A 12,400-nucleotide genomic window follows, 5' to 3' on the forward strand; every position below is an offset into this window, starting at 1 on the left:
TCTTTTTCCCCTTTCTAAATCCAGCAGACCTCTCTCTTTGCAAGTCTCTTATACCAGGAGCAACCTGAGCAATCGCTCATAAAGAGCCAGGGCAGCTTCTGTGTATATAATGTGTGTGTGTGTGTATGTGTGTGTGTGTAATAAAGGGAAAAAATCACTTGCTAAACGCTGAAGGAAGTTCAATGCCTTGTGCCTGCGGAGAATAAACCGGGATTGAAGCTGGTTCAGAGATTTTGACAGTACACAAAAGCCAACAGAGGATGCTGCAAAAAAACGTGGTTGTTTGATAGCAATGAAAGGAACAAGCACTATGCAATGAGACAGAAAGGAGCAGCCAGCTACACAAGCAATCTCTTTGAAAGAAGGTGAACAGGGGGGCTGCCCTGGGTGCAGAGATTTTTTTTTTATATTATTATTATTCCTATGTCGGTGCCTTTGTGCTCCCTTACACTTGCATTCCTTTTAATTGGATGTGGGACGGTGGAGGGAACAAATTTCTCCCAACAACAAAGCCAGAAGCAGGAACAGAGAGAGAAAGGGAAGGAGAAAGGATTCACAAAAGCAGGCAACAATTGCAGCTTAATCTCTTAACAGGATCGGTGGGTAGTTAAAGGAGAGTCTTTGTTTGCACCTTATATTTCCTTGCTCCCGCCCCCCCCTTTAAAAAAAATCACAAGGCGGCATCCCTAAGGGGCTGCAACCCTATACCCCCAGTTACCTGGGAGAAAGCCCCATTGAATTGGGATGGGATGGGGGCTTGCTTCTGAGCAAACATTGCACACCATCCGGCTGTAAAAGAAAGTTTGTAAAAGATATCTCGAAACACACTGAAACTGCGGGGGGGGGGGCAGGTTTGCACCTTTCCAGGCAACGTTTACCAACAAAGTTACAGCACCATCTGGAAAACCCGTTACTTTAGATTTGTTTTAACTGGATGTTCCTCTCCACCTCTTTCTATAATGGGAGTTTTACCCAAGTTGAACAATAAATGCACAAACGTGCGGGGGGGGGGGTTGGTTTAGGAAGTTGGAAGCAAAGCTCACAAGATCCTTTGCCTTAGCTGCTAAAATCATTAGCTGCAGAAGCGTCAGGGGGTCTCTTATGCCTCCCCTCCCTATGGCTGCTGGGGGGAGAAGGAGTGACCCGCCAGCTGCCGCTCCCTCCCCCCCCCCAAAAAAAGACCTTCCCCTTCCCAGCCTCCCTGCCAAATGTTTTTGATAAAATGTTTCTAAGGATGCAATCCAATATACACACACTTAAACTGGGAGTTAAGACCCACTGAATAGCACAGGGCTTGACTTCTGAGTACATATAAGGTTGCACTATGACACCCCCGTTTCCTAGCCACCACAAAATTTGCTCGCTGATTTCAACAGGGTGGTGGGTGTATTTCTTAGGCGAGCCTGTCTGAAACTCCTTTCACAAGCCAGCCCTTAATGTGTGGAGAGAGAAAAGATGCTACTGGACCCCTTCAAAGGTCTGGGAAGACTTTCCACCTCCGATCTGGAAAACCGTCCATTTCCAACACACACACACCGATGGGGGGGTGCACTCTGCACTAGCTCAGGGGCAAACTCTGTTCCGAGTTTGCTCCAGGAGTGTATTTAGTCCTGCCACCTAAAGTACCAGGGCTAGGCAGATGTAAGCCCTATCCTCCCGTCTACATACAGATACATACATCCGTAATTTTATTTCTATGCCGCCTTTCCACAGTTCAAACCACGCTCGAGGCGGCTTACAACTTGAAAACCCCCCGCATAACTACAACATAACCCAAGCAGTCATAAACGATAAGTAAAACATTACAAACCACACAGGTTCCACATAAATCACTACCATACGTGACAGACAAACGCACTGATCTATGGAAAGCGCTGGATCATTGTGATCTATTGCGGGAGGCGGGGAATCAGCCGTGGGGCATCTTCTATGACCGTCTCTCCACTCACAAATCCCCTTTGTGCGCGGTCCCCGCGAGGAATCTCCGGCAAAGGAACCCCACCGGATCGCCCCAGGAGCCGCAGCCGGGGCAGCCTCCCCGCTTCCACATCCGCGGAACTCCCCGCCCCGGTAAGTTCCCAGCTTCGGAAGATGCAAGCAAGGCGCCCCTCTCTCTCCAGCAGCTCCTGGGACGCAGCAGCGAGCGAGGATTGCAAAGCAGAAGCGGCCGGTTCTCACGTCTTTCTCCCCACCCACAACACCTCCTTTGGCAATGCAGAAACGCGCTTCTTCGGTCGCCTTTTTCTGCAAGCAGGCGAGACATCCACCGCTCCCCGCTGCTTCCCCGGCTCCTCGCGCCCGCCCGCCCGCGGCAGAAATGCTCCCTTCCCCAGCGAGATCGCCGCTCGACTCCAGCGTTAGCAGGTGAAAACCAGCTCTCTGGCCACCCCCGGCAGCACCCCCCCAAAAAAAACCCCCCTTCCGACCGCGTTTGAAATAAGCCGCTCAAAGCCCGACACAGTAAATAAGAGATTGTTTTTTTTAAGGGGGGGACCCAATTGCAACACCCGCCGCCCTCTGCACCTTGCACTGCCTAAACCGGGGATCCCCTTTTGCAACGAGGAAAGCACACGCGCGCCAAACGCAGGAGAAGGCAGAGACCTAGCAAGCAAGTTAGCCACCCGGTAGAACTGCTTTAAAAATAAAATAAAATCGGGCGCTAGGGAAAGAGGATTCTTTCTTTTTTCGGGAGGGGAGAGAGACAACAAGCACGAACTTTTCCCTTTTTTTTTTTTTTTTTGCAACTTGAAAGTAAATAGAGATCTCGATGCAAACCAAGCCTCTCCGAACACGTTGCGGGGAAGAGACGACCAGCCGGTCCGCGTTAGCGCGGGGCTCCGGCGCTTCCCACGCTCGCAAGCGGCTGCCGGAGAGAGGCTGGGCTTTTTGCAAACAGTGGCAAGTTTGCAACAAAAAGATGGGACGGGGTTGGTTGGTTGGTTGGTTGGCTGGCTGGCTGTGCGTGGAAGTTTCGCATGCAACTCTCTCCCCACGCTGACTCCATCGCGGATCCCCCTCTCCAAACCCATTCATCCAGGCAAATGAAAAGCGAGGCGCCTGTTTTCAAGGAAATAAAGAAAGCCCAGCTCACGCACCCTTCCAAGCGGCCGATCAGCTCCGGAGCTTCGCAGCTTCCCTTCTGCATAACGTATCCATAGACGGGGGCGGAAGACGGGGAGCCAAGCGCCGCCGCCGCTGCTGCTGCTTCTTTTCTCTCGCCTTCCTGGCGCAGCGCGCAGCGCGGGACTGGTGCCGAGTGGAGAAGCGCTCTCGGTAGCAACTCCTAACTCGGGGGGTGGGGGTAGGTGGGGGGGGTGCTGGGAGGGGAGGGGAGGAAAGGGGGCGATTCCCAGCCCGCGGCGCCGACGATCGCAGCGCAGCCTACCGAGAGGCAGAGCGCGCCAGCGGCTGCAGCCAATGCGGGGAGCCGCGTCTCCTCGCTCGCCAGCCCAGCAGGGAGAGAGCGCGAGGCGCGGCGACGCGAGAGAAAAGGCTTGCTGGATGCACAACGCCGGGGATGCTGGGGGGGGGGGTTGGGGGGGGAAGCGCACATGCACGTGCACACAAACCCCTTGCACACGCAGACGCGGTGCAACCGAGCCCGGCTTCTCCACCGCCGCCTAAAATGCGCCTGCAAAAAATAAAATCTCTTCCCTGCTGCTCCTTGCAACCGTGAAGGAGGCAGGCTCCGGCGTGGCTCTTCGCGCTTGTGACAGGCTTTCACGCATGCTGTGAAGTAAGTCCCATCAATAAGGATCCCCCCCACTTTTTTGGCGGGGGGGGGAAGGTTTAATGATCCCCTTCCTCCACGCAACTCAAGGTGGTCCCCACCATTCGGCGCTCCAATTTGCGATGCTCACAACCGCCCTCTCGGGTAGGTTAGAGCAAAGAGCAAGCACCCCCAATCTCGGCTCTCTAGATTTTTTGGGACTACAATTCCCATCATCCCTGACCACTGGTCCTGTTAGCCGGGGATGGTGGGAGTTGTAGTCTGAAAAAAATCTGGAGGGCCGAGTTTGGGGATGCCATGGTCATCTGGATTTGAACCCAAGCCTGACCGGTCTTAACACTGCGGAGGCTGGTTGGTTACGGCAAGTGGGGCGCTGCCCCCAACATCCTCATCTGGGTCTCATCCAGCCCTAGCCTGTTTGCCTTCCTGCTTACTTGCCAGGCCAGGGGTTGGTAGAGGTACCTGTCAGCTTCCTCCTCCTGACTCTCAGTATTGCCCCTGGCAGCGGAGAGGATGGGGACAAAACCAGAATGAGTTGGCTCCGCCTATCACTGGCTCTGGCTCCACCCACTGTGGGCTCCCTGCATTCCACCTAGCCAATCTCAATGGGCACTAGCCACCGCTGCAACTCTACCAAGCACCATAGAGGGCGCCAGAGTGGTGTGATGGTTAGATTTTCTGCCTCAGACCTGGGAGACCAGAGTTCGAATCCCAAAGAGGCGTAAAGCTCCCTGCGGTGACCTTGTGCCGGCCACTGCCTCTCAGCCTAACCTACCTCACAGGGTCGTCGTGGGGATTAAAGAAGGAGAAAGGAGAGCCAGGTGCACCGCGGAGAAAGAAGGTGGGATGTAAATTAAATAAATAAACTTTAAGAAATTTAACTTGTAAGACAAGTATATTCTCTGCTCCATCTAAAAAACACACTTTATCCCTTATACGTATATTGTTATTATATCATATATCTTAATTGTGTAAGGGATGAGATATGTCCTACCTGTTTTTCCCTAGTGCTCTGATACTCACCCGGCAACCCACACAACTGGAGTGGTCCTGGGTCATCTCATATTGGAAGGAATTATCTCTACAGTGGTACCTCAGGTTACAGACACTTCAGGTTACAGACTCCACTAACTCAGAAATAGTACCTCGGGTTAAGAACTTTACTTCAGAATGAGAACAGAAATCATGCGGCGGCAGTGAGAGGCCCTATTAGCTAAAGTGGTGCCTCAGGTTAAGAACAGCTTCAGGTTAAGAATGGACCTCTGGAACGAATTAAGTTCTTAACCCGAGGTACCACTGTATTTCAAAATTTAGGGATGTCACAGCACAAATTTCTCTGTGTGTGTGTGTGAGTGAGAGAGAGAGAGAGGGGGAGGGAGAGAGAGAAAATGTTTCAGTAGCCTAGCAAAAGTGGTTTTTATTTCCCTCTAAATTCCAACTACCGTCTTAAAATTGGCTTTGGATTAAATCTAAGGACACAGTGCCCACTCCACACAAAAAAAGGAAGGAAAGAAATGACTGCCATAAACACATTTTCAGGTAGGAAAATAGGAAGTTGCCTTATACTGAGTCAGATTATTGGTCCATCATGCTCTGTGCTGTCTTCACTGACTGGAAGCAATACTTTATAGAGTTTTAGGCAAGAGTCCTTTCCACCCTTACCTGGAGATGCTAGGGATGGAACCAGGAAGATGCCCAGCCACTGAGGTTTTGTGTCCTGGCTACAAATCCAAATCTAGCTTTCTCTGGATGAAAGGAATTTCAGCAGATTTACTACTGCAAGTCTCTCTCAACTTCCAGCAAAATTCACCAGGCTTTCCCCAACAGAGTCTCTTCAAATGTGGATTTGGGCCAAATTTTGGTGGCAAGTACTTCTTTATGAGGGACGCTGGTGGCGTTGTGGGTTAAACCACAGAGCCTAGGACTTACCGATCAGAAGGTCGGCGGTTCGAATCCCCGCGACAGGGTGAGCTCCCATTGCTCGGTCCCTGCTCCTGCCAACCTAGCAATTCGAAAGCACGTCAAAGTGCAAGTAGATAAATAGGTACCACTCCGGCGGGAAGGTAAACGGCGTTTCCATGCGCTGCTCTGGTTTGCCAGAAGCGGCTTAGTCATGCTGGCCACATGACCCTGAAGCTGTATGCCGGCTCCCTCGGCCAAAAAAGTGAGATGAGCGCCGCAATCCCAGAGTCGGCCACGACTGGACCTAACGGTCAGGGGTCCCTCTCATTTACTGTTCTGTATTACACGGAAACCTAAGGATGTTTGCAGGGCAAAGGGAGAGAAGGAAGATGTTGGACATGGGATGGATGTTTTCCCAATGTTCAGTCATAATTAGTTGCTGCTAGAAGTTCCCAAGCATTTCCAGAGGGCTGGCATAAAAAGCAACAAGGTGGACAGGTCCAAAACCTAGAACAGCTGTTTCAGAGGGAAATATCGTATAGGTCAGGGGTCCCCAAACTAAGGCCCGTGGGCCAGATAAGGCCTGAGGGACTCGTTTATCCGGCCCACAGCGACCCCCGCCGCCCACGGCCTGCTCATACTGGCCCTGCGCTGCGTGGCTGCCCACTTCCAGGTCGAAGGAGCACCAGAAATAGCTTGTGTGCATGCGCAAGCGTTATTTCTGGTATACACCCAGGTCGGAATGTATACCCGGAAGTGCGCCAGAAATAGCATATGCACAGACGTATGGGCACACGCTCCCCCGCCCTCCAGCACGCTGCGTGATCGGCACTGGAGACACCGGCCCAAGGCGCAGTAAGTTTGCTGACCCCTGGTATAGCGTGTCCTTCTGCAATGTACTTCGTGCAAACTGCTAGGCCTGCAGCATAGCCGTAACATTTTCCTTATCTCTATAGTGTGCAAAATAAAAAATAGTGTTTTGAGTATGCCCAGAGTGCACACCGCTCACCCAGTATGTGCAAACAGAACCTAAACTTCTCAGGTTATTGGGGGGGGGAGCGAGCTCTGCAGGACAGAGGATGTGATTATCAAGCTGACTTAGATCCCAAATGCATCCCTTAAAAAAAAAGTTCTTGTTTTGTTTGTTTTGTTAGCCATACTTAAATTTTATTTATAGATTTTCCAAATGTAAAAGTAATACTAGTAATACAACATTTTTCCAATTTGCATTTGGTAAGTAATAGTGTGTTTGAGCATGCAGAGTACATTTCTTTCACCCAACGTGTGCAGAATCTGAACATCTTGTATTGGGGAAAAGTAAAAGGAGGAGGACATTATGATCAAACAGACCTGAATCCCAAATACTGAATCCTCTATATATATGACACTCAAAGAAGTACTTTTTGGTTAGGGCAAGCATCTCACTTGAATTAGTACCGAGAAAGCTTGCTTCTACGCATCACATGATGAGACCTCCAGGAATGTTTCCAGCCAGTGCTAGAACACACTTGGAAAGTTTCCAGCTCTAGTTTATGCTTACTGCTTTTTGTACTGGGTAAGAATCTGCCTGTTTTTGCTCAGAGAGGTAATTTACAGCCGTCATCTCTGTGGGATCCTCTCCCTACCTGCCCTTTCTCAGCTGAATCTTTTCTTCTTCTTCTTTGTCTTTTATAATTACTCGCTTTGGCTTGCTTGGGATAAAAGTGGAACAAAAATGTTTTCTTTGCAGCCAATTTCGAAACTGGCAAAATAGTTTTTAGTGCAAGAGTTTCGCAAGCAAAGAAGTGCCTGAAGCTTTCCCCTCCGCCACCCCCTCCTGCGACCAAACCTGAAAACAAAACAACAACCCCCCTGTCAACCTTTCTTTGGTCTCCTTTTTTCAATTGAATTATTGTCCTCCTATCTGTCCTATAGCAACACTGTTGTGGAGATCAGAGGGGAAGTTACACCATTGGAGAATATTATGGCAAATTTCAGAATTGCGGTGAATGTTGACATTTACTGGCCATTATTATTATTTTCTTTAAAGAAGGCCCAGTGGGAAATTTCCCAAAATGTGTCATGAAGCACTTTTTTGACATTTCGGTGCGGTAGCACTGAAAAATGTCCTTTGGCAGAAAGCACTGGAGAGAGATATATAATATTTGGATATTTACTGGTAAATGTCAGCATTTTATTGTTCATGTTCGAATGATTAAAAAAAAGAACACATTTCCTTCTGGATGTCTTGAAAACTTACTGATGAATGCCAACATTCACATTTCTGACACCGATTGCAATACATTTATTTATGGGGGGGGTGTTTCAATGCAGCATGTGGCTTCACCGCATTCTTCTCCCCACCCCCTTGAATTCTGTAATCAGTTCAAGGTCACCCATTCCAAATTCTGCAGTATATCAGCTTGTGGGTTGTTGTGACACCCACAGGTCGCTTCAGCAAGGGAGCCAAGCTGAGATTCAGAAGCTCTGGAGCAGACCTTGCTTTCAAGCGCACTGTGATGCAAACCAGCTGTCTGTCAGAGCGTTTTGGCCTCTGGATTCAGGGAGCAAAATCATAGAATCAGAATTGTAGAGGTGGAAGGGACCCCAAGGGTCATCTAGTCCAACCCCCTGAAATGCTGGAATCTCAGCTCAAGCATCCATGGCAGATGGCCACCCAACCTCTGCTTAAAAACCTCCAAGGAAGGAGAGCCCACAACCTCCTGAGTGTGCTGGGCCCAGGGGTAACCCGTGAAACGCGGCCCATAATCCGAAGGTTCTTCTGGGAGTCAGTCCAACAGGGCCAAGGCAGGAAACCAGGCAGGGACAGGTGCAGAATCTAGCATACAGCCAGCGGCGTAGCGTGAGTTGTCAGCACCCGGGGCAAGGCAAGTAATTTGCGCCCCCGCACCCGGGGCAAGGCAAGTAATTTGCGCCCCCCCTAACCCCTAACCTGCCGATCTGAGGTGAGTTGCCGCTGGCGCTGCCGCCCAAACCACGCCGCTTGCCCGGAGGAGGAGGGGGGCAGAGAGGCGAGGAAAATGCAACCTGGCCCAGCAGCTGCAGCAGCAGCAGCGGAGGCGGGGCTGTGAGGAGGGGCTGCCTGGCGCGTCCTCCGCGGCCCTGACGCGCGGGGCCGAGAGCTGCTGCCTGCCGGACGCCTTCAGCCCAGACGCGCGCACAGCTCGTCGGTTCCACGAGACATGGGGCTCTGCTACAGCCTGCGCCGGAGGCTCTTCGGCGACTCCGGAGGCAGCGAGCGCCCCCCCCCCCAGATGTTGCGCCCGGTGCGGCCGGCCCCCCTGGCACCCCCCACGCTACGCCACTGCATACAGCAATGTTACTCCCACAACCTGGGGAGGGGTCCGACAGCCTTTTATCTTTGTCGGGGTAGCGGCCGGTCCTAATCCCCCGGCGATTCACCTCCCTGTCTTGCCCAAAGGCGAGCACTCCTCCTGCGAGTACTCAGGTCTCTCCTTCTCTCAGACCTCAGTCTCTGCAGCTCAGGAGACGTGGGTGGGTTACTAGACCCAGAGGCCGCCTCAGCCTCCCCTGACCCAACTGGTAGTGGAGCAGCTGGACGTGATGGCCCAGCTGAAGGCAACGAGGCCATCCCCGCATCTGGAGCCAGGGAGGCTCAGGCCCCTGACTTGGCCCAGCTGGTGCTTCTTGCAGGGGAACCTGTGCAGACTGGGGCTCTTCAAGTCAGGCCCCAGACTTGGTTCAGATGATGCCTGAGGCAAAGGATCCGGTGCGGACTGAGACTCCTCTGGTTCCGAGTCCAAGCCCAAGTCCCAGGCCATCATACTGAGGGAGACCGCCCCACTGTCAAACAACTCTTACTGCCAGAAAGTTCTTCCTGGTGTTTAGTCAGGATCTCCTTTCTTTGAAGTCAGGCAGGATGGTGTCAGCTAAAGGCATCCAGACTGGTGCCTTATTCGAGGTGTATTCCACAACATGTTCTTCACAGAATAACAGTATGTCACTGCTGAATTTATTCTGCTTTGTTAGTCGTTATGCGATGCTGCACCACGTCATTGCTGTCCAGAGGGGCTTTAGCACAACAAAAGTGGATAAAAAAACCCCCAGAACATATATAGTATAAAAGTTTATCGGAGCTCAGCAGGAATATATGGGATATGCACCGAACAAAGCAATTTGACTGTCCCAGCACTTTTTCAGGTGCAGATCGCACTGAAAAGAGGATTGTGTATGACCCCCCTGACAGCATCATGAGCACAAATGCGCGATAAAAGAAATGATGTCTGGGGCAGCCCTGAGAGATACAGTGCAAGCGAAATAGTATTTTATTGCTCCAGGTAATAGAATAAAATGGAATGCAAGGTAGTCCTATATCTCAAGTCCTGGAAGAAGAAAACACAGAAAACAGGTAAGGGAGAAGGAAAGATGTTTTGGAAAAGTCCAAAACCTCTCAGAGAGGGAGAGGGGAACAAGAGATCTTTTGCAGCCTGCAGTACCCATACTTTGCCAGAATAGTTAAATGGCAGCATGTGAAAGCATCATGGAAAAGGCAAACAGTCAATCTTTCACCATACGAGACACCTATGATTTTATTGAAGTCTGTATTATTCTTCCTTAGACCTGGGATTGTGGCCCACTAAGGAATGAGATCATTGAAATGAATAGGCCTAAATGAGTTATAGCCATTAATTTCAGCAAGCCTTCTCTGAGTAGGGCTATCACTTTTGCGATGATGGCTACCTTTTTTTTTTTTTTGGGTGGCAACTAAGATTTCCTTTATTCTGGAAGCATCGGATTCAGGATTCTACCACCACAAGGAAAGCACTGTGGCGAAGAATTTAACTATTTCCAAAGAGGGATTACATAACAGTAAAAAACAACAACAAAACCCCAGTCATTGCTAGCTTATGACTCTTCCTCCCTCTGCCACCATTTTGAAACTGGCTCTATCCCATGCCACCATTTTGTGACTGGTGGGCCTCAGTTATTTCCATCTCTTTTGAGTGTGCCCTAGGGGCTTCAGAACCCCTGGCATTTTTAAAAAAATCATTTTTAAGTGCATATATTAGTAAAATTGACAAGCGAAAATGCATTATATTAGCAAAGAGTGCTGGGACAAATATGCAATGAAATGCTGGTTTTATTTTTGTGAGAACTTTCTAAACAAATATATTGACAAACTGTGAAAAGGTGGCAAGCTGAACTTGAGGTCGGAAAAAGGAAAAATCCGAGACAAGCCTTTATCCCCCTCCTTCTCGCTGTACAGTATATTTAGAGAGGTACGGTTTATAAATGCTATTAGTAGGAGTAGTTAATTCAGTTTTCCTCGTTAATCAATCCCCTTGGCCCTGTAATGATTTTTGTTGCTGCTGCTGCTCTCCTCTGAACTGTCTCCAGCCGAGAGGAGGGTCTGTTGATTAGCAGCAGCGCTCTCTATGCCTATGGGATATGTTCGTTTCCAGATCTCTGTCTACCCTGGTAGAATAGTCAATAAGTACTTTCTAACATGACAGTGTGGTAATTGCATATGGTTAAGCGTGTGGCTTGAGGAATACTGAAGAGCTTAGAGGAGCAAGAGAGCTCTCGAGAGGAAGCCCTTAAGTCGGGGATGGGGAACCGAGGACCTTCTAAACTAGGCATCCCTAAACTCGGCCCTCCAGATGTTTTGGGACTACAATTCCCATCATCCCTAACCACTGGTCCTGTGAGCTAGGGATGATGGGAGTTGTAGTTCCAAAACATCTGGAGGGCCGAGTTTCGGGGTGCCTGTTCTAAATGCTGTTGGACTACAGATCACATCATCCCTGACTGTTGGCTGATGGGAGTTGGAGCCCAGCAACCAGCAGCACACACGTTCTTTATTACGGTCCAAAGACCCACAAAAGCAATTTTGAGAGCAAAGCACAATGGAAATGCAGTGGTACCTCGGGTTAAGAACTTGATTCGTTCTGGAGGTCCGTTCTTAACCTGAAACTGTTCTTAACCTGAGGTACTGCTTTAGCTAACGGGGCCTCCCACTGCCGCCGCGCTGCCGCCACATGATTTCTGTTCTCATCCTGAAGCAAAGTTCATAGAATCATAGAATCATAGAATCATAGAATCATAGAGTTGGAAGAGACCACAAGGGCCATCGAGTCCAACCCCCTGCCAAGCAGGAAACACCATCAGAGCACTCCTGACATATGGTTGTCAAGCCTCTGCTTAAAGACCTCCAAAGAAGGAGACTCCACCACACTCCTTGGCAGCAAATTCCACTGTTGGAATTCTTCACCCAAGGTACTATTTCAGGGTTAGCGGAGTCTGTAACCTGAAGCGTCTGTAACCCGAGGTACCACTGTATGGAAAAGACTCCTAGGCAGTCGCTGTCTTTCATGCAAGACCTGTTGATTTTTAATTTTTACTACCTCAGAGATAAATTTTGCCATTACATTGGTATCTTGAGTTACAGACGCTTCAGGTTACAGACGCTTCAGGTTACACACTCCGCTAACCCAGAAATAGTACCTTGGATTAAGAACTTTGCTTCAGGATGAGAACAGAAATCGTGCAGCAGCAGGAGGCCCCATTAGCTAAAGTGGTACCTCAGGTTAAGAACAGTTTCAGGTTAAGAACGGACCTCCAGAACGAATTAAGTTCTTAACTCGAGGTACCACTGTATATCATTTTTCTTATCTTCAAGGAGATACCTGAGATTAAAGATATCAGATTTTCCAGGTAAATTTACCAATAAGGGCTTGATCAATTGGTTCCAGCAACCAGCAGCAGCAAATGAGGCAGCCTAGGCGACTCTGTGCTACTCTCTCGTCT

General features: G+C 49.8%; 1 protein-coding gene across 10 annotated transcripts in view; it reads right to left on the bottom strand.

Annotated features, from left to right (window-relative positions):
- FAT3 (FAT atypical cadherin 3) overlaps positions 1 to 3,271 on the bottom strand; it is a 745,081-nt gene extending 741,810 nt beyond the window's left edge. For 5 of the 10 annotated variants that reach the window (XR_014008884.1, XM_081197246.1, XM_081197247.1 and 2 more), the window contains exon 1: positions 3,096 to 3,270. The gene's annotated coding sequence lies outside the window, so the exon portion shown is untranslated. Of the gene's footprint in view, positions 1 to 3,095 lie in introns of all 10 variants that reach the window. The other 5 variants (XM_081197241.1, XM_081197248.1, XM_081197249.1 and 2 more) reach the window with 2 other exon arrangements.
- Between the last annotated feature and the right edge of the window lie 9,129 nt (positions 3,272 to 12,400).

The sequence above is a fragment of the Podarcis bocagei genome (assembly GCF_964188305.1).
Source record: "Podarcis bocagei genome assembly, chromosome: 6".
In the NCBI taxonomy this organism is placed as follows: domain Eukaryota; kingdom Metazoa; phylum Chordata; class Lepidosauria; order Squamata; family Lacertidae; genus Podarcis; species Podarcis bocagei.